The sequence below is a fragment of the Balaenoptera borealis genome, assembly GCF_965194805.1.
Source record: "Balaenoptera borealis genome assembly, chromosome: 3".
In the NCBI taxonomy this organism is placed as follows: domain Eukaryota; kingdom Metazoa; phylum Chordata; class Mammalia; order Artiodactyla; family Balaenopteridae; genus Balaenoptera; species Balaenoptera borealis.
Genome location: NC_138866.1, coordinates 32,101,412 through 32,126,761, shown reverse-complemented (window position 1 = coordinate 32,126,761; position 25,350 = coordinate 32,101,412). Strand labels below are relative to the sequence as shown.

The following is a 25,350-nucleotide window of genomic DNA, read 5'->3' as shown; positions in this document are numbered from 1 at the left end:
CTTGATATGATTTCAATTTTCTTAAATTTACCAAGGCTTGATTTGTGACCCAAGATATGATCTATCCTGGAGAATGTTCCATGAGCACTTGAGAAGAAAGTGTATTCTGTTGTTTTTTGGATGGAATGTCTTATAAATATCAATTAAGTCCATCTTGTTTAATGTATCATTTAAAGCTTGTGTTTCCTTATTTATTTTCATTTTGGATGATCTGTCCATTGGTGAATGTGGGGTGTTAAAGTCTCCTACTATGATTGTGTTACTGTCTATTACCAGGGGAAATTAAAAGAAATCTTCATAGTGCACCTCAAGGGAGGTGATGGAAGTGACATACTTTTGGGGCATCAAATCTTTTTCACATACATTCCCTGGTAAATGGAGAATCTCTAGGGTTTGGCTGTCTCTTAGGGGTACCCCACATATTCTCTGCCCTCATTCACCTACTGGCTTTACTGGTGAGTGTATCTAACCCTAGGCCACCTATGCTGGGTTAACTGTTCGTACATGGCAGCTTCTGCAGACACACGTGCTGGTAAATGTTTAACAACTTGTTCTGGGAGTGAGGGTTGATTTGTAGTGTTTGCTAATTTCTGTGGTGTAAGTACTTCCACCATGTCTAATTTCAAGCTTTTAATGAGATGTTGTTGAACCTGGAATTGGGAAGAGATTCTAAGTAATATAATATTATACAGTATTTCCACCATACGTACATAATGGATGTAAATAGACTTGAAAGCATAGGTAAAAGCGCAATGTAGTACAGTTAGGAACTGATAAGTTTGGGTATTTATTACTTTAAAACTTATAATTTTTTTAGTGTAATGTAAATACCATTATTTATTTATTTATTTTTATTGAAGTATAGTTGATGTATTACAATATTATATAAATTTCAGGTGTACAACAAAATGATTCACAATTTTTATAAGATTATACTCTATTTGTAGTTATTATAAAATATTGGCTATAATCCCTGTGCTCTACAATATATCCTTGTAGCCTATTTATTTTATACATAGTAGTTTGTATCTCTTAATCCCCTATGCCTATATTGCCTCTCTCTCCTTCCCTCTCCCCACTGGTAACCTCTAATTTGTTCTCTATATCTGTGAGTCTGTTTCTTTTTTTGTTATAGTCACTAGTTAGTTTTATTTTTTAGATCCCATATATAAGTGATATCATACAATGTTTGTCTGACTTTTTTCACTAAGCATAATACCCTCCAAGTCTATCCACATTGTTGCAAATGGAAAAATTTCATTCTTTTCTATGGCTGAGAAGGAATCCATTGTATTTAAATACCACATCTTCTTAGAGGGTCAAGAGGTACAAACTTCTAGTTATAAAATAAGTACGTCATGGGAATATAATGTATAGCATGGTGACTGTAGTTAATAATATTGTATTGCATATTTTAAAGTTCTAAGAGAGTAAATCTTAAAAGTTCTCATCACAAGAAAAAAATTTTTGTAACTTTGTATGGTGACAAATGGTAATTAGACTTATTGTGATGACCATTGTGCAGTGTATACAAATATCAAATCATTATGTTGTACACCTGAAACTAATATAAAGTTATATGTTAATTATACCTCAATAAAAAATAAATCCACTTCTAAAAAAAAAAATCCCATATCTTCTTTATACATTCAACTGTTGAGGAATACTTAGGTGGTTTCCAAATCTTAGCTATTGTAAATATTGCTGCTCTGAACATTGGGGTGCATGTATCTTTTTGAATTAGTATTTTCATTTTTTTTCTTTTTTTCAGATAAATACCTAGCAGTGGAATTGCTGGGTTATATGGTAGTTCTATTTTCAGTTTTTTGAGAAATCGTCATACTGTGTTCCATAATGGCTGCACCAATTTACATTCTCCCAAACCTAAAATTTATTTCGTTTTACATATATAATTTAATTCTTAATAAAGGCCATGTTTAACAACTGGGGCACAAAAATCTTGGGAATTTTACAGTTGGTTCTTGAGAGACAGCATGTGCAGGCTCTAGCACAACACTGCAGGTAACTGGCTCTGGTCTCCCTTTAAAAAAATCACATTTGGGGGACTTCCCTGGCAGTCCAGTGGTTAAGACTCTGTGCTCCCAATGCAGGGGGCACGGGTTCGATCCCTGGTCAGGGAACTAATATCCCGCACGGCGAGGCCAAAAAAACTAACCCCACCAAAAAAAAAAAAAAAAAAAATCACATTTGTTTTTTGCAGTGCAAGTTGCAGTTTTATTCCGTAAGAGGTAAGCAGGCCTGGCCCTGCTACTTAGTAACTGTAGCCTTGGCCTTATCTTTAACCTCTCAGTACCTCAGTTTCCTTCTACAAAATGCGGATAACAGTATTAATACTAACTTCACAGGTTACTGCAGGGATTAAATGAGATCACGTAGGTAAAGCCATTAGCACGGTGCCTGGCAGACAGTATGGGGTACTTAGTAAATCGGCAGTGGCACCAGAGCTTTACAGCCCTGCCTCTGCCTCCCCGGCCCATCTGAAGGGAGGGGGCCACTCCATCCTCATCCACCTGCTGTCAGAGGTAGCAGAGTCAATCACACCACCTGCCTTCCCACCATTAAATCACTTGAAAATGAATGGTCAGGACAGACTTGAGAAAGAAAGGGAATGGGTGTCAAGTGACCAGGAGCAGCAAGGGTGGAGGGCCACTTGTGTCTGGAAGGGCCTCAGGACACCACTGCTCCCAGGGCCTTCCTCCTTCCCTGCTGGCAGCCCCCCACAGCTGCTGCCCAGCCCTCGGGCCAAGGCCAGGGAGAAGAAGCAGGAAATCAGGCTGGCTGGCACCTGTGCAGGCGGCATCTGGACAGTTCCCATCTGAAGATACAGCAGGTAGATGCTCTCTTTGCTGCCTTGGCTTATCTTGAGTGTAAAATGGGGCTGATACTTTTACCCTGCTTACCTGGTCTGTGTCAGAGATACAGATGTCATCAAAGACTTGTCAGTGCTTCAGAACAACAGGAGGGGTTGGCTCACCCCCTTACACACGCCTGCTGACCGGGCAGCCTCAGGTATACTTTTTCCAGGGCTGGGCTCAGGGTTGGGGTGAGCAGGGAATCACAGTTGCTGCTCTGGGAAGCCCCGCTCTGACCTCTGACCTCTGCAAAGCCCCCGGAGATCGGTGGCCAACAGGGACTGGGCCACCAAGCCTGACTCTCACAGGTTCCTGACACGCTTGGGGAGAGGTGCCATGGTTGACGCACAACCACCTGAGCTCAGGGTCTTCCTCCCCCGCAGTGGGAACTGCCCTTCAACTCTGCGTGCCCAGCCTTGCCTAGCCCACCCACCTTGGATTCTGACTTGCTCTGGTGACGGTGGCTTGAATACTTCCACCTCCCCTGGGGTCAGATGGGCTTACTTGTTTACTTTGAAGGCTGCCCAAGGAATCTTTAATCAAAACAAGAAACCCCATGCTAATTCCCGCCTCAGGTTAGGCAAGCCAGAAGTCTGCTGGATGCCTCAACTTCCTTACAGGTATAACTGGAGGATAATAATGTCTCACTTTATGGGGAGGATGTGTGGATAAAATGAGCTGGTGTGCAAGAAAGTCCTTTCAAAAAGATCAAGAAATATGTAAAGACCATTTGGGTCATTATTTGCTCTTTTTAAAAATTGGGGACAGGAGAAGGCATATGATTTATTTGAAAAAGTGTGACTTTTTTTTTTTTTTTTTTTTTTAAACCCGGGACCTAGTAGTATCTGCCCAACAAATTAACAAATTAGGGCTTCACATTTCTTTTTTCTTACAAGGTCTGGTTATTTTTTTTTTTCTTTTACTATTTATTTATTTAGGCTGCGCCGGGTCTTAGTTGCGGCACGCAGGATCTTTGTTGCAGCATGCAGGATCTTTAGTTGCAGCATGTGGACTCCTTAGTTGCAGCATGCAAACTCTTAGTTGCGACATGCGGGAGCTAGTTCCCTGACCAGGTATCAAACCTGGGCCCCCTGCATTGGGAGCACAAAGTCTTACCCACTGAACCACCAGGGAAGTCCCGAAAAAGTGTGACTTTTGGAACAGACAAGAATGGATTCTGGTTTTGCAATGCTATGTAGTTTCTGTTGTCACAGAAATCTCTCAGAGACTGTTTGCTCACGTGCAAAGTGGTGTTGACAATATTTAACTTGGGGGTGTTGTCAAAATTAGTGGTTACATGTATAAAGTCCCTACCAAGTATCTGGTACACAGTAAGTGCACAATAAATAGTAGCCGTCATTCCTGCTGTTATATGTAATAGTGATAGCAACAGAGATACCAAGTACAATTGACCCTCGAACAACACGGGTTTGCACTGCTTGGGTCCACTTACATGCGGATTTTTTCCAGTAAATATTACAGTACTATATGATCCCCATTGGTTGAATACAGGGATGTCAAACCGTGGATACAGAGGAACTGCATAAAGGTGGATTGACTGTAAGCTACAAGCGGATTTCAGACGCAGAGAGGTTGGTTCCCCTAACCCCACCCTGTTCAAGGGTCAAGGTACAAATTCTGAACCTTTTCTCGCTTTCGCTTTCAGGGAGCCATGCTCCTCTTTCCTGCCCTCTAAGTGGTAGAGGCACAAGCTCCTAGATCCCTGGGAGAGGGAGAAGAAATACCATGCCCTCTGACTCATTCCATGGGAGTGACCGATTCTTCCTGGTTTGCCCAGGACTGTACTAGTTTTAGCACTGGAAGTCCATGTCCCTGGAACGCCCTTTGCCCCAGGCAAACTGCGATGATTGATCTACTCACCATCAACCTGGGTCTAGCCACCAAGCCATTTTCCAGTACCTAGATTTAGAGTATAAAGATTTGTACTGGAAATCTGGATGGACCTAGGAATATTAGCTTGAAGAGCCATCTTAGGTCCTTTTAGTACAAAGCAGGGGCTATATAAATAAGTGAAAATTAAAAAATTAGCTCTGGCCTTAAAATTTATTATGCTAGGTGTAAGATACAAAAAAATCAATTATGAAGACCACATCTTGTAGGATTCCATATAAAAAATGTCCAGTATAAGCCAATCTATGGAAACAGAAAGTAGATTATTGGTTGCCTAGGGCAGGGGTTGGGGTGGAAGGAAATGGGGAGTGATTGCTAATGAGTATACAGTTTCTTTTGGGGATCATGAAAATGTGCTAAAATTGATTGTGGTAATGGTTGTACAGCTCTGTAAATATACTGAAAACCATTGAGTTGTACATTTTAAATATACAATTATGTATTTAAACTGTGAGTAGTATGGTATGTGAATTATATCTCAGTAAATCTGTTAAATTTTCAAAAATATTTACAAATTTTAAAACAATTTTTTAAATTAAAAAAAAAATCAACTGTTCCTCCCACTTGAGAATCTCTAAATTTAAATTATTCTTAACTCTCATCTTGGGAATTATCTCTTTAATGGCCTAAAAATATTTAACCTCTGCCGTGGAGTACCATCCCCATTTTGCAGGTGAGACGAGCAAGGCCCCCAGGCAGAATGTAACAGGAGCTTTTGCTCAGCCCTATAGAGGAGGCCAGTGGAACCTGGCAGGAGGGGAAGTGGTGGGAGAGGAGAGGCTGGGGAGCTAGCAGTTACAAAGGGAGAAAAGAGATTCATCCCTGATCCTGGCAATATAAAGCAGAAGGAAATATGTGCTAAACTGAGGATCACCCAAAATGCCACAGAAGAGCAGAAGGGAAGCTCTAGAAAGGTTGCAAAGGGTGACTGGGGAGGGCATTCCGGGCAGAGGAAACAGTGTGGGCATGGGCTCTGAAGTGTGAAAGTAGGTGGCTTGTTAGAGGGATGCAGGTGGTGTGGGGAGGCTGGAGCGTGGGATGTGTGGAGGGATGGAGAGGATCTGGGCCAGATTGTAGGGTGCACCAGACACAGTCCAAGACATGCTCCAAGTTTGATTTTGTTCAGTGGACACTGGGATGTCCAGGATAAGATTTTTAGATAGTAACAGATTTGCAAAGGTCTCAGAAGCCATTTTACAATGTGAGGTAGAGGGTCTTGCATGAAGTCACCGATCGATTAGTGGCCAAACTGACTGCAGTGCAAAACTAGGGGCTCCAATGCCTGGCCTAACCCATCTTCCATCATGTCAAGCTGCCTTCCAGGATGATTTGCCTGCTCTTCTTTTCTTCTTCTCTCATCTGTCTTCTCTAACTCCTCCCTAGCCCTTCCTTTGCTTCCAACCCCCTTGTTGCTTTCCTGGGCCTTGGGTCTGCCTGGGGTGTTCCTGCAGCCGACAGCAGGTTGCTGAACTCGGTTGCAGATCCAGGCAGATCTAATGTTTGCTTTCAACCCCCTTAGTGGTCTGGGCAGTGAGATCCCAGTAGAGGAGGAAATGAGCCGGAAGGGAAGGTGTCCATCTTCTGCAGTGAGTCTGGACCTAGGAGATGTTAGAAAACAAAATTCAACCAACTAAATCTGAAGATCTAATTGGCTTTATTCAATTATTCAGGAATCACGGTGCATCCCATCTAGCAACTAGAAGGGTGCTCAGAGGAGTTGTACAAAATGGAAGGATTTTATAGGAAGAAGGCTGGGGCAAGGGAGCTATTATTAAAAGAAAAGAAAGGATAATTTTTAGGCCCGAAGGTCTTTTTTTTGGTGGGAGGGAAGAGAACTGCCAAGGGTTTTATTATGCAGATTGCCTCTTCCTCTGGGGAATGGAGAGGGTCAATGTGACAGATTACAATGTGACAGCACCTCATTGGTGCTGACCAGAGGATTCCAAACTGGTTAAGATTACATCTATGGTGAAGGTCAAAACTGCAATTAGGTTAGGTGTTAAATCTAGGTTTGGTATCACAGGCTTTAGCACAAGCGACGCCATTTTGGGCCTGTGGGGTTTCTCTTTAACAGAACTCAAGGAGGAAAGAAGGCAGAACAAAGACAGGCTTATGGAAAGGGAAGCAGCAGCCATAGGCTCTGTGGGGCCTAGAATGGGAGGGTTTTCTTGGGATGGGTGTGTGTGCATGGTGGTGGGGCGGGGGTCAGTGCGACACCCTGCTTGCTTTGTTTGAGCTACCTCAAAAATTCAACCTGTTAATTCACAGCACTCTTCCAGAGAACCTGCCAGAACTAGGCTAGGTGAGAGGCCCTGAGAGGGTGTCCAAAGGGCATCAGAAAGGAGAGCCTGCCTTACCCAATCTGCAGCAGAGGCTGAAGTCTCTGGGTCCGAGTGCAGACTCTGGCACTGATTCTCAAGTAGGAACGCCTCAACATTAATTGAGCACCTCTGAGACAGGCACTGTTCAAGGCCCTGGGCCACAAAGTCAAAACCGTTGTCATTAAGGGGTCACAAGCCCTGTAAACACATACAGAGGACGTATCTCCTAGGGCCGCAGTGGGATCACCTATAGATGCTGTAGCTATAAAGTCCACAAACTAGCATATGTTGGAAAATAGCCCCAGGAGACAAGGCTCAGTATGGGAAATAAAGTTAGGCGTGTGGCGGGGTTCTAGCCCGGACTCTGCCAGTCCGCACTCTGAACTTCAGTTTTCTGAACCTTGAGATCTGTCGCGTGCTTTTAGTGTGCTGAGGAATCCCTTAGGAATGCTTTTTAGGATAGATTCCAGAGTCCAATCGTAGCTTTTTCGAATCAGAATGGCGGGACGTGGGACCCTAAATCTGCATTTTTACACCTGCACCCCTGGGACAATTTTGAGGTGGGTAGGCTTCGCAACATAGTTTGAGGAATACCGCTTCACAGGGAGAAGTACCGCTTAGCGACAGGCCTGGCGAGGGATTCCTGAGCTAAGGAGGCAACAGGAATGAAAGCGCCTTGTCGACCGGAGAGCAAACCAATTCTTTGCAAATAACAGTAATCCAAATAATAATACAATAATAATAGTAAAAGAACTGGAGAGTGCAGCGCAAAGGCACCGCAGTCTGAATCTGTACAACCGCCCGATCCACTCTAGCAGCGCTGGCGTGACGGTCCCTTTAAGGACACCCCCCGCCCACCCTGTCTCGCCTCCCGCGGGGCGTGCGGGCCGACGGGCGGCGCGTGCGTGCTGCCAGCCGTCGACCGGCGGGGCTTCCCAGCGGGGCGGGCGCGGCGGCGCGACGCCGGCGCTGGTTGCGTGCGCGCCTGGCCCCGCCTCTCGCCCTCCCCTTCCCCTCCCCCTCCGCGGGCCTCCCCCTCCCGCGCTGTACAGCTGGGCCGGTGACGCGCGTACTGCTGCCGTTGCCTCTGCTACGGCCGCCGCGTTCCATTCTCCTAAGCCGGCGACATCCTCGTCCCCTGCCTCCAGCCTCCTCCTCCCGCAGCGCCGGCCAGCGCTAGCCAGACAAGGGCACTCGGGGTCTCGCCTAGACCCAAGAGGGCTGCGGGCGCGCGCAGGCGGCGGAGCGGATCCCGGCGCCGCGGACGCTGCGAGCGTCCGCCTCCCGGAGGTCGCCGCGCCGTTCCCCGGGTGAGTTGTCACCGCGGCCGGGGGACGGTGGGGCCGGGCATTGTGTCACTGGCGCCCTCGGCCGGCTGTCAGGGGTGCAGGACCGGCGCACCGCCCTGGAGGGACGCTGGGGAGCCCGGACGGCCGCCCCGCGTCGGCTGCTCTCCGCGCTTCCTGCGCCGGCCCGGCTGTCACCCCGACGCCCGGCGGCGAGCCCGGTGCCGGCGTGGGCCGGGGGGGCGGCGGGGGGGAGCTGTGCCGAGGCCGGGAGGAATACCGGCCGGCCGGCTTGCGGCCGGGAGCTTGGTGGCCGGGATCGAGGCGCGCCGCCCGGGCCTCGCCGGGCGTGCGGGGTCGCGCTCCGGCCCGGAATTCAGGGTGGAGACCACATTTTGCAGGTCGCTGGAGAGGAGGTAGTTACAGGCTGGCTGTCTTTATTACTGTTACTGTTTTCCTGTCAAGCGAACTAAAGCTGCGGGTCCTGCGCTGGGGCAGGGTTGGCTTAGCGATGGTGGACTTCCGAGGGCACCTTGGAGCCCGGGTGTGCGAGCACCGGAGCTTTCTGGAGCCCCCGCGCCTTGTCTGGTCTGAAATCTAAAAACTTTTCTTAGTATCCGGGCTGAGACGCACCGAAACCACTTCCTGTTTATGTATGTAGACTTTCTTTATTCACTTCTGGTTTTTAGAGACAAATACTGGTGTCGGTCTGACCCTCCCACAGGGTTGTGACTGTGGGGTTGCTGAAGTGGGAAGTTACCTGTAAGGAGGTCAGGAGAGGGAGGTGGTTTTGGGGACCGTAAGACCCAGGAGAAAAGAGGCGTCGAGAACAAGTCTCCAGCTGGTTCGAGGGAAGTTCAGCAGTGAGGCCTGTTGCTGCTGTTCCCATAGAATGTCCCCTGGTGGCAGGCGGCTCGCTGGGCTTTACTGCTCTTGCTAACTGGGCTTGTGTGTGCTCTGTACAGAGGTGCAGTGAAACTACCCAGTTCAATTAAACCGTAGGTATTTTACACCCTTTCTACGTCTGCAGAGGTGACAAGAGTGTCTTTCCATCCTTTACACTGGTTAATTCACTTCTGTTCTTTTCATTGCTCTGATTTAAAAAATATGTATGAATGGGGTGAATGCATACATACACCTTTTCTGTTTTGGGAATTCCACACCCAAATTGTCACCATCTAGTGGAGGCTAGTAGAGACATGTGCTTGGCATTGAGTTTTGAATTTTCTGGGCTTTCCATTTTTAGCTAGATGCATATTCAACCAGAAATGAAAATTTTCAGAGTTTTGGGGAGGGGGAGTACATCTACCTTCTCCTCAGTAGAGGAGATATTTAATAATGAAAAAATAATAGCAATAACAGGGGAAAGTTCTTGAGGACTTACTGTGAACTGAGTTTTGTGCCAAGAACTTTACTTTCTTGATCTCATTTAATAAACAACAAACTTTTGTGGTAGATTTTGTCATTATTCTCATTTTTTCAGATGAGAGTAAAGCCAAACAAGTAACTTGCCCAAGGTCACAAAGGTATCTCATAGTAGAGCCCTCACCCTGAACTACTAGATTATACTGTTAATTTCTAGTTTGCTTACCATTTGGTAAAATTGAAACTGGAGTCTTTCTAGACTCTTTCCAAAGCACTACTTCCTCAGGCTTTCTCAGATCATGCGCATCCTTATTTCTTTCTCCAAGGTACACATTTATGGTATATTTGCATAACATTCGTGTGTTCATTCATTCATTTTTTTAATTTAGTACTCACAAGTATTTGTGATACAGAATATACGCCGGGCACTGTGCTAGGTATTGGGGTTACTGCAGTGAATAAGACAGAACCCTGCCATTTCTTACAGAGTTCATGGTTTTCAAGTCAATTTATTTTGGCTTATGTTGTTAATTTTCATTGGTGGCCATTTGCTGCTTAAGGAAGTCCTGACCAGTGCGTTAAATAGAGAACAGTACTGATACCACTCCTGATAAATAGAACTCCCTGTCCACAGGGTGGTCTTTTGGATACTGTAGTAGAAATGGCATAGGAAACCAAACCTTACCTACAGCTAGACGGGGACAGGTCCCTGAGTGCTCAGCGTAGGACATGCCTCTCCTCTGGCCTGCAGTGCTTAAACCCGGAGAGCAAACCCATTGTCAAATGGCAGTTCAACTTATTTGCTGAGGCTTGCCTTCTCAAAGCCCAGCATGTGGGCAGATAGAAAGAAGAGGAAGAAAGGTAGAATGAGGTGTTACAGATGCAGGCTGGCAGATGAAGAGACCTCAGCACTTTGTCTGGCTTCCTGGCAGGTCTCCATTATGTGGTGACTGAACTTGTGCTCTTATGTAATGGTGCGTCTCCTGGCAGGGGATTTCCTCCCTTGCCGTTCCCAGGGCAGCAATTCCTATAGCTACCCTCCCCCTCCATACACACACATATGCACCGTCCGAAGGGAATAATTTATCTGGCTTCTTAAAAGTAAGAACTTATTTCAACTTTATTGCTACTCAGCATTGTTTCACTTCCTCCATGCTTTTCCATCCTCCAGAAAAAAACTTGCCTTATGTTTTAAATCTTTCCTAGTACTCTCCTTCCGCATTCTTAGCTCTTCTGATAGCCAGGTGACTACTGGTATCTGTCTGTGGGCTCAGAGAATTACAGTATTTTTTAAAAAATTAGTGAGCCACGTAATCTTCCTCATTTCCGTACCAAAACAAGTGAACTGGGGAGAATGTCTTTAGCAGAGCCTCTTGCAGGCAGAGAAGGAAGGCCAGAGAGCACATGTGCTTGTCTTCCCCTCTAGTTCCCCATTTACTCAGGGACGATTCACCGAGAGACAGCAGCAGGGATGTGATGCCTGCTTACAGGCCTGAAATGCCTACTTGGAGGCCTGAATGTCTGCAGACCCACTAGGCCCAGTTGTGTAATTGCCATGCATGAAGCGTTTTACTGAGCTCCTAAATTTGACATGTGATCTCCTAGTGAAAGGTGCCGAGCAGGATTCATTTTCCCTCTTTCATCCACCTAGACAGTAGGGAAGTCTTGTGTAGAGGGCACTCCCTCAAGCAGTAGGAGAAAGATGGGAAGGAACAAGGAGAGGAAGAAGCCCAGTGTCTTTTTTTTTTTTTTTTTTTTTTTTTTAACTTTGAAAGCAAATATTGCTGTGGTGCAGACTTGAGTGTTGAGGATTAGGACACCTGCTTGTATGATAATAGAGACTCTTTCCCCTGGTTTCTCCTCAAGATGGCTTCAGTCTAGGAGCCACCCACATATCCCACCGTGGTGAGGCTTCACTTAATGGGAATGGTTTTTAAAAAATTAGTATTTTTAAGTTATGTTGCCACATTGCAGGAAACTTGGAAACTAGAGCAGTGAGAAATGATACCTGTAATGTGGTAGGGCTGTTTCCCCATTGGTGGGAATGAAGGATGCAGCTCAGGGTTGGGGCTGGGGGGATGTGTGTGATGAGTATTTGAAGCTGCTAACAGCTGTGGATCTGAGACTAATGACAGTTTCAGGACAGCATGGGGGTGATCGTCCTTGAGCATCAAGATGTGTTCACTCCTGCCCCAGCTAGGATTCAAGGCAGCAGCCGTTGTTCCCTTAGATGGCTGTAAGTTCCAGTATATCCGTGTGAAACCTTTATCTGAAAAAGTAGAGGTACTGGGGAAAGAGGCACCTCTTACAAGGGTTAGGTTTTAGTGGCAGAGCCTGTCGGGCACCTGTGGATGTTTCCTTTTTCTTATGCTCACCTGTGTCTGTGATGCTGTCCTTTTTCTTTCCCTTTTAGTTCTTTGGCCTAGAAACCAGCAGGATTCCTCTATTTGCTCTCTCATCCTCTGGTTCTTACCTGAGTGTGGAAGTCTCCACTCTGTTGGTAGGCCTCTCGGTGGTGCCGAGTTGGGTCACTTCAGCTGTGAAAGGCCACCTGTGCTGCTGTCAGGGCTAGGGGACAGCTGAGTCTCCGTGAAGAGACTCACGGAGCAGAAAATGCAATAGCAGAAAATGCAGCGACTGTGGTGAGAACTGAACGGGTTTCACAGACTCTCGTGTTGCCTGTGATGTATTCTCCCTCCCTGGCTCTTATATCTCGAAAAAGGAAAATAGCCACACTTGAAGCATCTGAAGCCGCGTGCCAAGAATTCATGCAGTACTCCAGAGACAGGATATTATTGAAGCATTTTTCTCAAGCAGAAACAGATGTAGCTCCCTGTTTACTGTCGCCAGTGTTAGTGGATCCTTAAAATTACCTGATAGCAGTGTGCCCTTAAATGTACTCTCCCCTCCCATACACACGTACCATTATTATTATTATTTTTTTGGCAGAGCCCCGTTGCTTGATTTGGGGACAGGTAGCCTGGGATTCCTGATGATAGTAATAGGTTCTCAGTGGGTTTGCAGATGGCAGAGGTGGTGACTGACAATTCTTTATTACTCAGAAGAGGATCTTCTGTGGTGAAAGATTAAATGACTCAGGATTCTTTCCTCCTGTAGTTGGAGATTGGACACAAAACCTCAGAGAACAGACACAAATAGGGGCTTTTTCCCAGCTTCCCCTTTCTTTCTATCCTTTTTTAAGGAGGGGGAAAGTCTGATCTTTCCAAATCCAGCCTCCTGCCAGCAGTGACTTGCTTCACCCACAGAAGTTTAAGAACAGAACATGAGTTGCCCTGTGTGTAGATTCTCCTTGCTGAAATTTTGGCTAGACTAGGCTTTGGTTTCTGACAAAGCCAGGAAAATGAAACTAGCTTCTGGGAATAGCAGAGGAGGAGTGTTTACCCCATTCTTCCTTCTTTGAGTTGTTCTTAGTTGATCTCAGTAAACTAAGTGGATGGAAGTTTAAAAAAGGGAACTTGAAAAAGAGAACAAGGTGGTTTTGCTTATTTTGCGTTTTAAGTTGTAGTCAAGGCAAACTGAGGGAGGACTGAGGGTTTTTTTTTGTTTTTAATCGTGAATACACTGGGACAAGATTACGGAAAGTTTGAAAAATAGAGGGGGGGGAACCACTATGATTCTACCATCCTAACACAAACATTTCCATGTATTCTACTTTTTCTTTTAGTTGGTAGTCCTTGTAACGTTCACTTTTGTATTTCGTTTTTTTTTTCATTTAACATTATAGCATAAACATTTTCCTATAATAACACATAGCCTTTATAATTATTTTTAGTGGCTTTATAAAATTCCATCAAATAGATCAGCTGTGATTTAAATACCCTCTCTCATACATCTAGATTATTTCTAAGTTTGCTCAAGGAGATTTTTTGTTTTTTTGGAGGGGTGATTTTATTTTCTCATATGACATTTTTTAAAAACAGCTTTAAGACAATTTATATATCATAAAGGTCATCCATTTAAAGTGTACAGGCAGTGGATTTTAGTATATTTACAGAGTTGTCCAACGATCACCATAATCTTATCTAATCTAATCTTAGAACATTTTCATCACCCCCAAAAGAAACTCCATTAGTAGTCAGTCCCTATTCCTCTATAATCCCTCTAGCCCAGGGGCACCACTCATCCGCTCTCTATAGTTTACCTATTTGGACATTTCATTTGAATACAATCATACGATATGCGGTCTTTAATGATTGGCTTCTTTAACTTAGCATGATGTTGCTGAGGTTTATCCATGTTGCAGCATATATCGCTATTTCATTCTGCTTTATTGCTGAACAATCTGTGGTTTAGATATACTACCGTATTTTGTTTATCCATTCATCAGCTGATGATCATTTGGGTTGTTTGTGTTTTTTGGTTATTATGGATAATGCCGCCGTGAACCCATGGGTTTCATGTAGACATATGTTTTCATTTCTCAGGGAGATATCTTAAAAGCTGCATCCATATTTCTACTTTGGAGTTAACGTTCTACTTGGTTATGTAGTTTGTTTGGGCAAGAACAGTATAGCGAAATCTCTTGGTCCTGTGGTGTTGAGGGTATTGCCCTGAATTACGAAAAGGTGCTACATACACATATACATATATATACGTGTATATATGTGTATATATACGTGTATTTATATACATATATACATGTATATATATACACGTGTGTGTGTGTGTGTATATACATATATATATATATTGTTTAAGAGGTTTGAACTCTCCAGTAGCATTGTTTCCAAATCTTTGGTGCAGAACTTTAAACAGTAGTGAGAGTTGACAGATGCTTTAGTGCCTAAATTCAGTGCACACGTACTGCTGCTTTAAAAAAAAGGGGGGGGGGTTTCAGCATGAAGCCTCAGTTGTAAATTGCATCATTGTGTCTTTTGGAGAGAGTGTTACCGTGAACCCCACAGAGCCTTCCTTATCAATGTAATTTATAGTTCTCAGAAGTTTTCCCTTTCCTTATGAAAAATTCCATGCGAGGGTTCTGTGCACCTGCTTGGAGGCTGCTGCTAGACTGGGGAGTGGCATGCTTGCTGAATAGAGAGCCAGCCCGTGAGGGGGGGAGGGAGAGGGGCTGTGAGCGTGGTTTAAACGCAGGCCTGAGAAAGAATGTTATTTAGAATGGCTCTTACGGGCTCTTACTGGTGGACCTTAGTTGCACCCGAGGTTTAAAATATAGATCGGGCCAGACACAAAGAGGAACAGATGGTGCTGCTGGGAGTGTCATTTCCTCTACAGATTAATCTACCCCTGGGTGGTTTTACATCATAGCAGCCTCAGTACTGAAATAGTGCAGTGCCTTCTTTCACTCTTGTTCTAATTGGAATTCCTAGCATTCGTGACCAATAGCTGGTCTTGCTTTTCCTGCTCCTAGGTCCCTCCCAGAAGCTCTTGAAAGTGTGCATGTGTAGGCCACTTAAGGGTCAGAGGGTCAAGATAGTTCTACCTCGGAAACACATGGGACACAGGGCACATGCCCTTTGTCCAACAAGCCAGACAAACACTAGGAAGTTGAATCATCTTCCCCTGTACCTGTGTCAGGTTCCTTCACCTGGAGCCAAGTCCAAGGACCAGTTTTTCCAGAAAGTTCCCTCGTGTGTGTGTGTAAATGTGTATGAATGCAGCCATAACTTCCCTGCCGCTGTTCACTGCCAAAAGTTTTAGATTTGGAGTGGGCTCTACCTGTTAATACAAATTCTGTTCCCAAGTACTAGGAGTCTCAAAAGGCTGAGTGAGGAGACAGGACTCTTATCTGAAGATTTGAATGCTTGACTGTAGTATCCAGATGTTACCAAAACTTATTGCACAACAAGCCAAGCATGTGACCAGAGAGAGCTCATGAAATGCTAGAGTTGGGAGGATGGGACTCCGAGGATGGTCTCATTTTACAGCCTCACTTTATAGAATAGAAAAATGGGAAATGGTTGCTCAGAGCTCATTTTCCTGAGTGATGACAGGGCCAGGGGAGAAGCCAGGGCTGCAGATTCCTAGTCTGGTACTTTTTCTATCCCAGTGTGATCAACTTCTCTTCTCTGGGCCTGTTCCAGGAAAGGGGATTGGAGCCCAGAAGGGTATGTGGTTCATATCGTTAGGAACAAACTCCTATCCCTTCTGTGATTGTGGTTTTGAGTCTGATAGTGAAATTACAAAAGGGAATGAGTCTTTAAATTCAGTTCTTAAGAAGAACTGTTCTTAAAATGGGAGTTGTGCTTAGGCTGGGCCTGCTTAACTCTTTTATCTCTGTACTGTGCTTCCTTACAATTTAGAAAACACCACCTGACTCCAGGCCAATGGGATGTGGTTCCTGAGTCATTTTCCCGTTTGGGTCTCGCTCACCCAGGTGGGACAGTGGCAGGTAGGTGCTGGTGGCATCCTAGATGTAGTAGGACTGCCCAGTATTTGAGAAGATGCTGTCTAGGACGGCTGATGGCCCCTCCCTCGTAGCAGACTGAAACCCTTCACAACTGTGGTTCTGATATCCTCAGGTTTATTTTATGTGGGTCAGCCACCTGTCCACATGCAGTGTGAACACACGTCCCTAACTGTGTCTGTAACCAGCCAGGAAGGAAATAGACTTCTCGGGTTGAGGTGTCATATATGCTAGCTCTCTCCATCCCAGAAAGCCAGTGAGTAGTTTGGTGTTCAGTGGGTGTTGTTCTTTCAATTGGCATGCTCAGGACATTTTTAGAGAATTAACAAATGGTATGTTGGCTGGTGCACACTTTTATCAATCCTTGATTCTCATCCACTCCCAGGTAGACACTCTGCCATGGGAAGGCCATCTACCTCCTTGTTTCAGTCCTGTGGGAATTTTGCTTGTTACACAGCAGGATGGCAAGAAAAACAGGCTCTGGGTTTCATAAGATTTCATTGGTCCATCTTATTTTCCCCTTTACATGCACCTTCAAGTTCTCATAATTTGTGAGCTGAAAATCTGGTTGGGCTGTGATGTCAGGCTGGTGGGAGGTGGGTAGAGGGTTGCTGCAGAAACCAAGAGGAAGGAAGGAAGTCAAGTCATTTGTGTGGCAGGTATTTAGTGAATGCCCGTGGTGGTTAAGTGCTAGGTATGCAGTTGTGAACCAGAACAAAATGCACACAGCACTTGCCCTCCAGAAGTTAACAGTCTGGGGGAGTACCCACGGCTTACTTAATTTGACAGTAGCGTTGGAGGGATCTGTTGTGTAAAGCAGGCTTTCAGCTTGGCTACGCTGAAGGAGTGGCTCTGGCTTCTTCGGGGACATTTGTGCTCCAAACCAGCAACCACCCTGGAAGGGAGGAGGACCTGAAAAATACCCTTGGAGAATTCCTCCTGGCCTCCCTAGCAAGAGAGCAAATTGCCTTTCTCTGTGGAGCAAGCTCGGTCTAGGAGTTTGGAGTTTGGTCTGGTGTGAGGATTCCGGTTTTCCAGCTTTACTTAACTAACCAGTGTTTAATGTGGGAATGTTTTCTGACCCTGAAGTATTTTTTTTTTTTTTTTAGTTTAGAGAGAAAAGCGGGTGTGAATTCAACAGTGAGAAATTGGGAGAAGGGAAATAGGTAGGATCAGTGGTGTGAATTCCTTAGGGAATCCTTTTTTCTCCATTTCTTTCAAGCCTCAATTTTAGATATGTTAATTTGCGTCTCTTCCTGATATATCTGGCTTTATAACTTGCTGGGGGCAGTAAAGGACCTAGTACACTACTGGCACAAATAAGGGTCCCAATAAACGCACATCCCCGTATGTTTTACCTCTGTGGGTAAGCCATCTCCATGTAGGCTCAGGTTCTAGGCTGAGACTGGAAGTTCCCTGAGGTCAGTGACTGTCTTGTCCACTTCTTTATACTCAGCTTCTGGATTAATTGACTGGTTGAGAAGGATTGACCAGGTATAGAGGATTAAAGTAAAAAGGGTGAGAGGGCAAAGTGACCTTGAGGCCATAAGCCTTGATGACAAGGAATGTAAGAGTGGTATTATTGATGAAATTCTAAAAAGAAACATTTGGGGGGAGGCTTGGTTTGAGTGAAAAACAAATATAAACAAGGTGATAAAAAGCTGTTAACATTCACCAAGTTTACTCTGACTGGTGGCAGGAAAAGAAGACAGCTCAGGAACCATGGAGGTGGGAGGAGGAGAAGGAAAGAGAGGGTATTGGCTGTTGTCCAAAATGTTTTAGCAAGGCCAGTCAAAAACAATCTATAGGACCCCTTACGAATTTTGATCCGAGACCAGAGATTCACCCCTTCTAATTTTCAAGTGCAGGTCTTTGTTTCTGGAAAACTCTGTCATTCTTTTAAAAGCCTCAGGAGGCATCAGTCATACCCTAAAGCCAATTTACATGTGTGCATCTACTGGTTTGGCCTTTTTTACATATATATATGTTATCCACTGTGACTCTGGCTGCAGGCCAGGAAGTGGTTAACACAGGATGGCTTGTTTCTGTTTGTTCTCCACAACTGAGCTCTTCTGGGGGCGGTTCTTTTGCTCCTGGAATTACAAAATATAATTGTGTGGGTCATCTCATTTGAAGGTCTGTGAATGCTTTTGAAAAATCACATCTTTGAAAGAAGGGCTGCTCTCTGCAAATGCTGACTGTTTTTCTTGGGATGTGTGTGACAGTGAATGAACAGATTCCAGAGCCTTTGGTGTTGGTAAAACTTTCTGTGGATGGTAACAAGTAGATGTTTGTTAAGCAGTGCATCTGAACTAATTTATTAATTGAACAAGTATTGGATGCTCTTTCCCATATAATCATCTCCCCACAGGGATTCTTTGCAGCACAGTATAACCAAGATTTTGAATTGTTCTCCAGTGTTTTGGTTAATCTTTTCCCCTCATAGATGTCAAACCCCTTGAGGAGGGAGGGGGTGGTTTAAGTTTCTTCTTCTTTTACTTATGTAGGTTGGGCATTCATATTAATAGCAATAAAGATTTATTTATTTTATAAAGTGCTTTCACATAAGAAATCAGATAATTACTGTGAGGAAGGTTTCAGTCCCATTTTACAAATGGGAAAGCCAAGGCCTTTGGTAACCAGTGGACATTTAGCGTCCACTGTGCTTGTAAATAGGGATGCTGAGTCAGCCAGGGCTGAGGTTGAATCAAACATTGGTATCCTGCTGGGAAATAGGAAAGCTCTTGGAATTGCAGACTTGATAAATTTTAACTTGTGTGTGAAAAGCAATGTAACAACCCCTTGCCTCGTCCCTACCCCCATCTCAACATAGGTACTCTAAAGGTCGGTATGTTTTTGTGTACTGATGGGACAGAGATGTGAAAGTGTGTGTAATTAGAAAGGGCAAATTTCATCTCCTAACTAAGGAAAAAGCATTGCCATATAGTCTGAGAAGGGTTTTACTTTTATTTTTTGGAGGAGCAGGGAGGCCACAGGGGCAAAACCCTGGTATCTAGAAACCCATGCAGTTTTCAGGTTATTAGAGGTCCGTTTGGGGGTGAGCCAGAGCAGAAAGTCTAAGTTCCTCGGGTTCTAAGGGCTCTGTGTTGGCGATTCTAAGTTCCTCGGGTTCTAAGGGCTCTGTGTTGGCGATTCTAAGTTCCTCGGGTTCTAAGGGCTCTGTGTTGGCGATTCTAAGTTCCTCGGGTTCTAAGGGCTCTGTGTTGGCGATTCTAAGTTCCTCGGGTTCTAAGGGCTCTGTGTTGGCGATTCTAAGTTCCTCGGGTTCTAAGGGCTCTGTGTTGGCGATTTTGAGGGCTCTGCAGTCTGTATCAGCATCGTTGCAGTCTTGTTCTGTCTTTCTGCAGGTGAGTTCTGACTCTAGGCGCCAACTGTGGGTCCGGACCTTCCTGAGATGCCCCCCGCAGCTGTTTCCAAAGGCGGACTGTCTTCGCTTCAGTACTCCTAAGGGCTCCTGAAGAGTGTCCTTTCTTGCTGACAGGGGGATCCAAGGTCTCCTGGTAGGCCTGGCTTGACCTCCTCTTCCCCATTGTCCTGCCCTTACTTTCAGAGGCAGAAGGTGAGCCTGTCTGGGCAGTGAGGAGGTTGGAGGTGAAGGTCCTGCCTCATCAGGACAGCTTAGATTTGAAAAACATAAAGCAGTGCCAATGTTCCTGGGGCAGGGTGTGCTCGGACAGCCTGTTTGCTGTTTCCATTTGGTTGGGAAAGTGGAGAAGTGAGACTGGCTGTGGGCCAGGCAGAGCTTCCCCCTTTCCTATGGTGAATGAAAATGGACGATTGTTTCGAGGAGTGGGTACTGAGTGGGAGGCAGCGGAGGAGAGCGGGCCTTGGGACCAGACTCGCCCTGCTTCCCGTCTCAGCTCAGCCACTTCCCAGCTGTATGACCTTGAGCAAATTTAACCTCTCAGATGCTCAGTTTTATCACTTGTAAAATGGAGATGATAATATTACCACTACCTATCTCTAGAGGGGTAGACCTACCAGAGTATTAATGATTACCTGGGGTGGGAATTCTGGGGTGATAAAGGGTAACAGGAAACTATAACTTCTTAAACTTTTTGTTTCATTTGAATTTTCACTGTTGGCATGTATAACTTAAATAATTAAAATTATGTTGAAATGTAACCCCTCATGGGGTTGTTATGAAAATCAAATAAAATGGGATAGTTAAAACACTAGGTTCAGTGTCTGACAAGTAAAAGATACTCATGGCAGTTTATTTGGGGAAGAAGTGGTATTAATTAGTATTTGACCCTTGCTTTTTGTAGTGTTAGATTTTCTGTCTGGCTTGTGTACTTTGGATAAGTTTCTTTGTTAAGCCCCAGTTCTTAAACTGAAAATGGGGGTTAACATCAGTATCTACTACATAGGGGGGTTTGGAGGAGACATGGAAAGCAACTAGCCTGGTACCTGGCTCATAGTAAGCGCTCAGTAAATATTATCTGTTGTTGGCTATTATCCTCTCAGTTACCCTGGAAGTGAGGTGGGAGTGATGCCCACTTTAAAGTTACAGAATGTGAGGCACAGAGTAGTTTAGGACAAGTGTGCTGTCGTAAGGCCGAGGGCTGAGTTAGCAGCAGAAATGGTGACGCTGATGCTTATGCTTGTGCGGCCTGTCGGCCAAGGTGGCAACCCAGGGAGGTCTCACCGATGGGCAGACGCGAAGCACCGGCCAGGTGCTGGGTGTGAAACATGCTGCTGGTCTGGACAGCAGGGATTATCGAGGGTCAGTTTTTCCGAGAAGGGGAGAGGCCAGTTTAGGGCCACATCCTTCCTCTACTTTCTAAGGCAGATGGACCGTATCCAGATTGACAAAAGGGAGGGGCTTGTTTCCTCTTGCTTTTCTTTCACATCCTCCTGGCTTGTCAGGTGGTGGACTCCTGACCACTGCCCTTGTTGTGGGTTCAGTTTTCTCAGCTCCTCCGGTCTGGCCTTCTCTGTTAAACTGCCCTGCTGCTGGAGTCCACGCCGACAGCCTCCCAGCCCTCCTCCTTCTGTCCTGGAGGGCCGGCACAAGGACGCTCAGCTTCTGTGGGGTAGGCCTGTTTCCACACCACTTTGGTACTGCCGGTGGCTTCCTCCCTGCTCCTCAGCTAGCTGCCTGTCTGTGCGGCTGAATGGGTGAGTTGAAGCCACACTTGGTGGGAAGTCAGTTTGGAGCTTCGCTGTGGGCTCCTGTTCTGTGTATTCACATTTTGAGAGGAAAAAACGCTGAGTGATTTCTGCCCAGCATTGTTTTCAGAGAGTGAGAGATTCTCATCCCCAAACCCAGTTGTGAGGCCAGAGCTGATTATGCCTCAGTTTCTCACCTTGGGTTTGTACTGCCTGCTTCTCACCCTTGCCTTCTCAGTTCTCTCTTTACCACATTTGCTTTGCTGCGTCTTCACAGGGGTCATGAAATACCAAAAATTGGTGAACAATACAGGCAGTACAGTGTTTAAAGTTTCACCAACCCAGGTTTGCTTAGTGGACTAGAAGAGGGCGTGTGCCTATTTGAATATTTATTTATTTATTTGGCTGCGTCGGGTCTTAGTTGTGGCACGCAGGATCTTTTTTTTTTTTTTTTTTTTTTTTTAAATTTATTTATACTTATTTTTGGCTGTGTTGGGTCTTCGTTTCTGTGCGAGGGCTTTCTCCAGTTGCGGCAAGCGGGGACCACTCTTCATCGCGGTGCACGGGCCTCTCACTATCGCGGCCTCTCTTGTTGTGGAGCACAGGCTCCAGACGCGCAGGCTCAGTAATTGTGGCTCACGGGCCCAGTTGCTCCGCAGTATGTGGGATCTTCCCAGACCAGGGCTCGAACCTGTGTCCCCTGCATTGGCAGGCAGATTCTCAACCACTGCGCCACCAGGGAAGCCCCCACGCAGGATCTTTGTTGTGGCATGTGAGATCTTTCGTTGCGGCGTGTGGGCTTCTGTCTAGTTGTGGTGAGCAGACTCCAGAGTGCGCAGGCTCAGTAGTTGCAGCACGCGGGCTCTCTGTTTGTGGCGTGCGGGCTCCAGAGTGCATGGGCTCAGTAGCTGCAGCAGGTGGGCTTAGTTGCCCCACGGCATGTGTCCCTGACCAGGGATCGAATCCGCGTCCCCTGCGTTGCAAGGCGGATTGTTAACTACTGGACCACCAGGGAAGTCCCAGGGGTGTACATATTTGTACAGACTCTTGCACATGATAGTTTTTATCCTGTTTTCGTGTGTTTCAAATACACCTTTTTCCATTTGTGTTTAGTGGTGGCTAGTGAACCTTGTAGTCCATTTTTCTTTGGGGTATATCGTTGCTGTAGGTGTTGGGTTCACATTTTATGCTTAATTCCCCATCAGGATCTGAAGAATAGGCCTGCTGTTGAGGCACCACAAACCAAGTCATTGCACCTCGAGACAAGTCTGCTCTGACTCCCAGGCTGCTTTCTTTTCCTTATTTATGGTGGCCTGAAGACCTCCATGAAGTGCATCAAAGTGTTTCCTGTTGGCTTGACAAAAGGCAGGTACTTGGAGGAGCTTAAAGACCTTGTGGAGGGGACCCTCTTACTCTTAGCTAATTGAAAAATAAGACTCTTCAGTGGAGAAGCTGCCCTCCCACCTGGCTTATGAAAGCCCCTCTGAAACACAAGTTGTTCCTGCTGTTTGTCATGTTTCTGTAGTATTTATCGGGTTTTTGGAGACAGACTTGCTTAAATTAATTCTGGTTATAAGGGTGATGCCTGGAAGTTTTGGAGGAGGTACTTACAAAAGAGTCAAGCTCTGGGCTTATTTCAGGTCTAATCATGAGCTAGCAGGAGCAGCCTTAGGGCTCCAGGGAGGGAGGAATGGCACACTGCCTTGGAGCTGTCATTGAGGATGCCACCTTTTGGGAACCAAACTGTAGGCAGTTCCTGGCCTGTGTGAAGTTGTGCCTGGGGCTTATCAGAAATGAACCAGATGGTGTTTCTAGCAAAACTGGCAGATGTTCTTGCTGTCAGAATTGATTTAAAATTTTTACATGTAAATGTGGAATTACGGGAATTTTCCTTTTGGGGTTTTTAGTTGCATGTGGAAATGCTACCCTTACCTTACAGAGGCCTTTATTTATCTCCTGCTTCTGGCCACAAGTGACTCTCAACTCCGTGTCCTCCCATCCCCTCTGGTTACTTTTCTCATTAAATGGGTCATTTGTGGTGGGGAGATAGAAGGTGACCAGTCCTCTCTTTAGTGTAATTTGAAGGTTGCTGATGGGACCATGTGCCCAGAATGTGCCTGCTACACAGATAGCATCGGGGACTAAAATGTTCATCATTTGAGTCACTCCTTTGAGTTGAGACCTTTGGATGTAGCAGGTGTGATACCTAGAAAGAGTGACTGTATCAGGGTCACAGAGCCCAGGAAAGAAGGAAGAAGAAAAATCCTGTGGGGAGTGGGACAAGGCAGGAAGTACTGAGTGCCCGCTCTGTGCCAGGCCCTGTGCTAGGTGTTGTACCTAGGAGGGCCTGTCTCCACTTCATGGATCAGAAAACCAAGCTCTAAAAAGTAAAGTACTGTAAGTAACTGTGTGGAGCCTGAACCAAGGTTGGAGGGATTCCAAAGCCTGTGTTGTTTTCATGGCAGATAAAATGCGCATGTATTAGGAAGTTGTTGGGGTGGAGGATGAGGTGGTGAGGGAGACAGAAAACAAATGCCTGGAGAGCAGAGGACAGGGTCAGGTGGGGAGCTGCTGTGGAGGGTGCTGGGGAGTGAACGGTGCTGGGTGAAGGATGTGGAAAGGAGAGGTTGCTTAGCAAAGTCATCTGAAGTGGAAAAAAAGAAGAAAAAAAAGGATTATGGTTTCACTTTGAGGGGGTGTACCATTGGATGATGGCAGCTCTTCCCTGAAGGAAGTGCTGTGGAGTGTGTTTGGGGTCTGGAGGGCCAGATAGACTCTGTCTTTAGGCCGGTGGCAGTTGGGCCCTACAGGAAGCCTTTTAATTCCTGGTGTTTATAGACTGGCCTGTACTCTACTCAAAAGCAACTCCCATTTCAGTTAGTGAAGGCAGCATTATTCGCCTTTGAAACACCGCATTTATGGATCCCCGTTTGGCCTGGCAGGAGGGGCTGGGTAATGCCGTGTTATATTATCCTGACTCCCTGCTGCCTCAGAGGTTGTGCAGGGACAGTTCTGCCATTTCCCTCTAAGTGACCTCTGGCTGCTCCCTCTCCTGCAGCTGCTCCTTTTTCTCCCGGGGATGAGGTGGGAGTCAGGACTAGGAAATTAGCCCTCTTGTCTCTGTGTTCAGGGTAGCCAGGAAGTTCCCAGAACAGGGACTCTGATTTGTTCCCCCGCTCCTTGCCTTAAGGCTGGGGTTGCTCTGTTTATAGCACGGCCCGCCCTTGCTGTAAACCTTCAGTGCAGTTCAGCCTTGATTTACTGACGCCTGCTGGCATGTGTGTGGGGAGTGGTATCCAAAGATGACGGAGGTGGGTCTCTGACCCAGTGACTGGGACTAATGAGCAAACAGCTCATGAGTAACAGGCCAGGTCAGTTCCTTTTCCTCATAGCAGGAAGCATCCGTAAACTTTAAGTCCTGTCTCACGTAAATGGTTATTGTGAGGGCTGATCGTAGTAATAATGAATTGAGACTGCTTCAAAAATATAAAACTCTAGATTCATTCAAAACTTTCTTAATATTGCAAGGTGGAGTCATAATAAAAGATAACACGTATTGAGTGCTTTCTGTGTGCCAGGCGTTGTTCCAAGTGATTTACATATATTAGTTTGTTTAATCTTCACAGCAGCTTCAGAGTAGGTTGCTTATATTATACCCATTTTTACAGTTGTGAGAACTGATGCCAAAAGAGGATAAAAAACACTTTCTAGGATGGCACAGCTGGTAAGTAGCAGCAGAAGCAGACAATCTGAAGTCTTGGCTGGACTGTGTGGCCTCTGTGAAGACCCTGAGGAAATCAGAGAATAGAGGGGGTCCCACCTCAGGGGGAGGCAGCAGCCAGGACTTAACCCTCAGAGACCAGAAAGGATCAGGGAAAGGTCACTGGTGCCCAAGAAAGCATTAGCATTTCTGTACAACTTAATCAAATTACCAAAACCGTTTCCGAACTTGGAGCCATCTTTCTTGGATAGTAATGCAATTGACATAGATAATTTAAGCCGAAGAGGAAGGACAAAATTGGTGAGCTCACATATGTGGATGGACACTTACTAACTCTGACTAAAACACAGAGAGG

At 45.7% G+C, this 25,350-nt stretch overlaps 1 protein-coding gene across 3 annotated transcripts in view; it reads left to right on the top strand.

The window, feature by feature from the left end:
- Positions 1 to 8,114: 8,114 nt before the first annotated feature.
- Positions 8,115 to 25,350, top strand: part of SUSD6 (sushi domain containing 6) — a 92,204-nt gene continuing 74,968 nt past the window's right edge. For 2 of the 3 annotated variants that reach the window (XM_082384419.1, XM_082384420.1), the window contains exon 1: positions 8,115 to 8,415. The gene's annotated coding sequence lies outside the window, so the exon portion shown is untranslated. Of the gene's footprint in view, positions 8,416 to 8,639; positions 8,808 to 25,350 lie in introns of those variants that run through there. The other variant, XM_082384421.1, reaches the window with a different exon arrangement.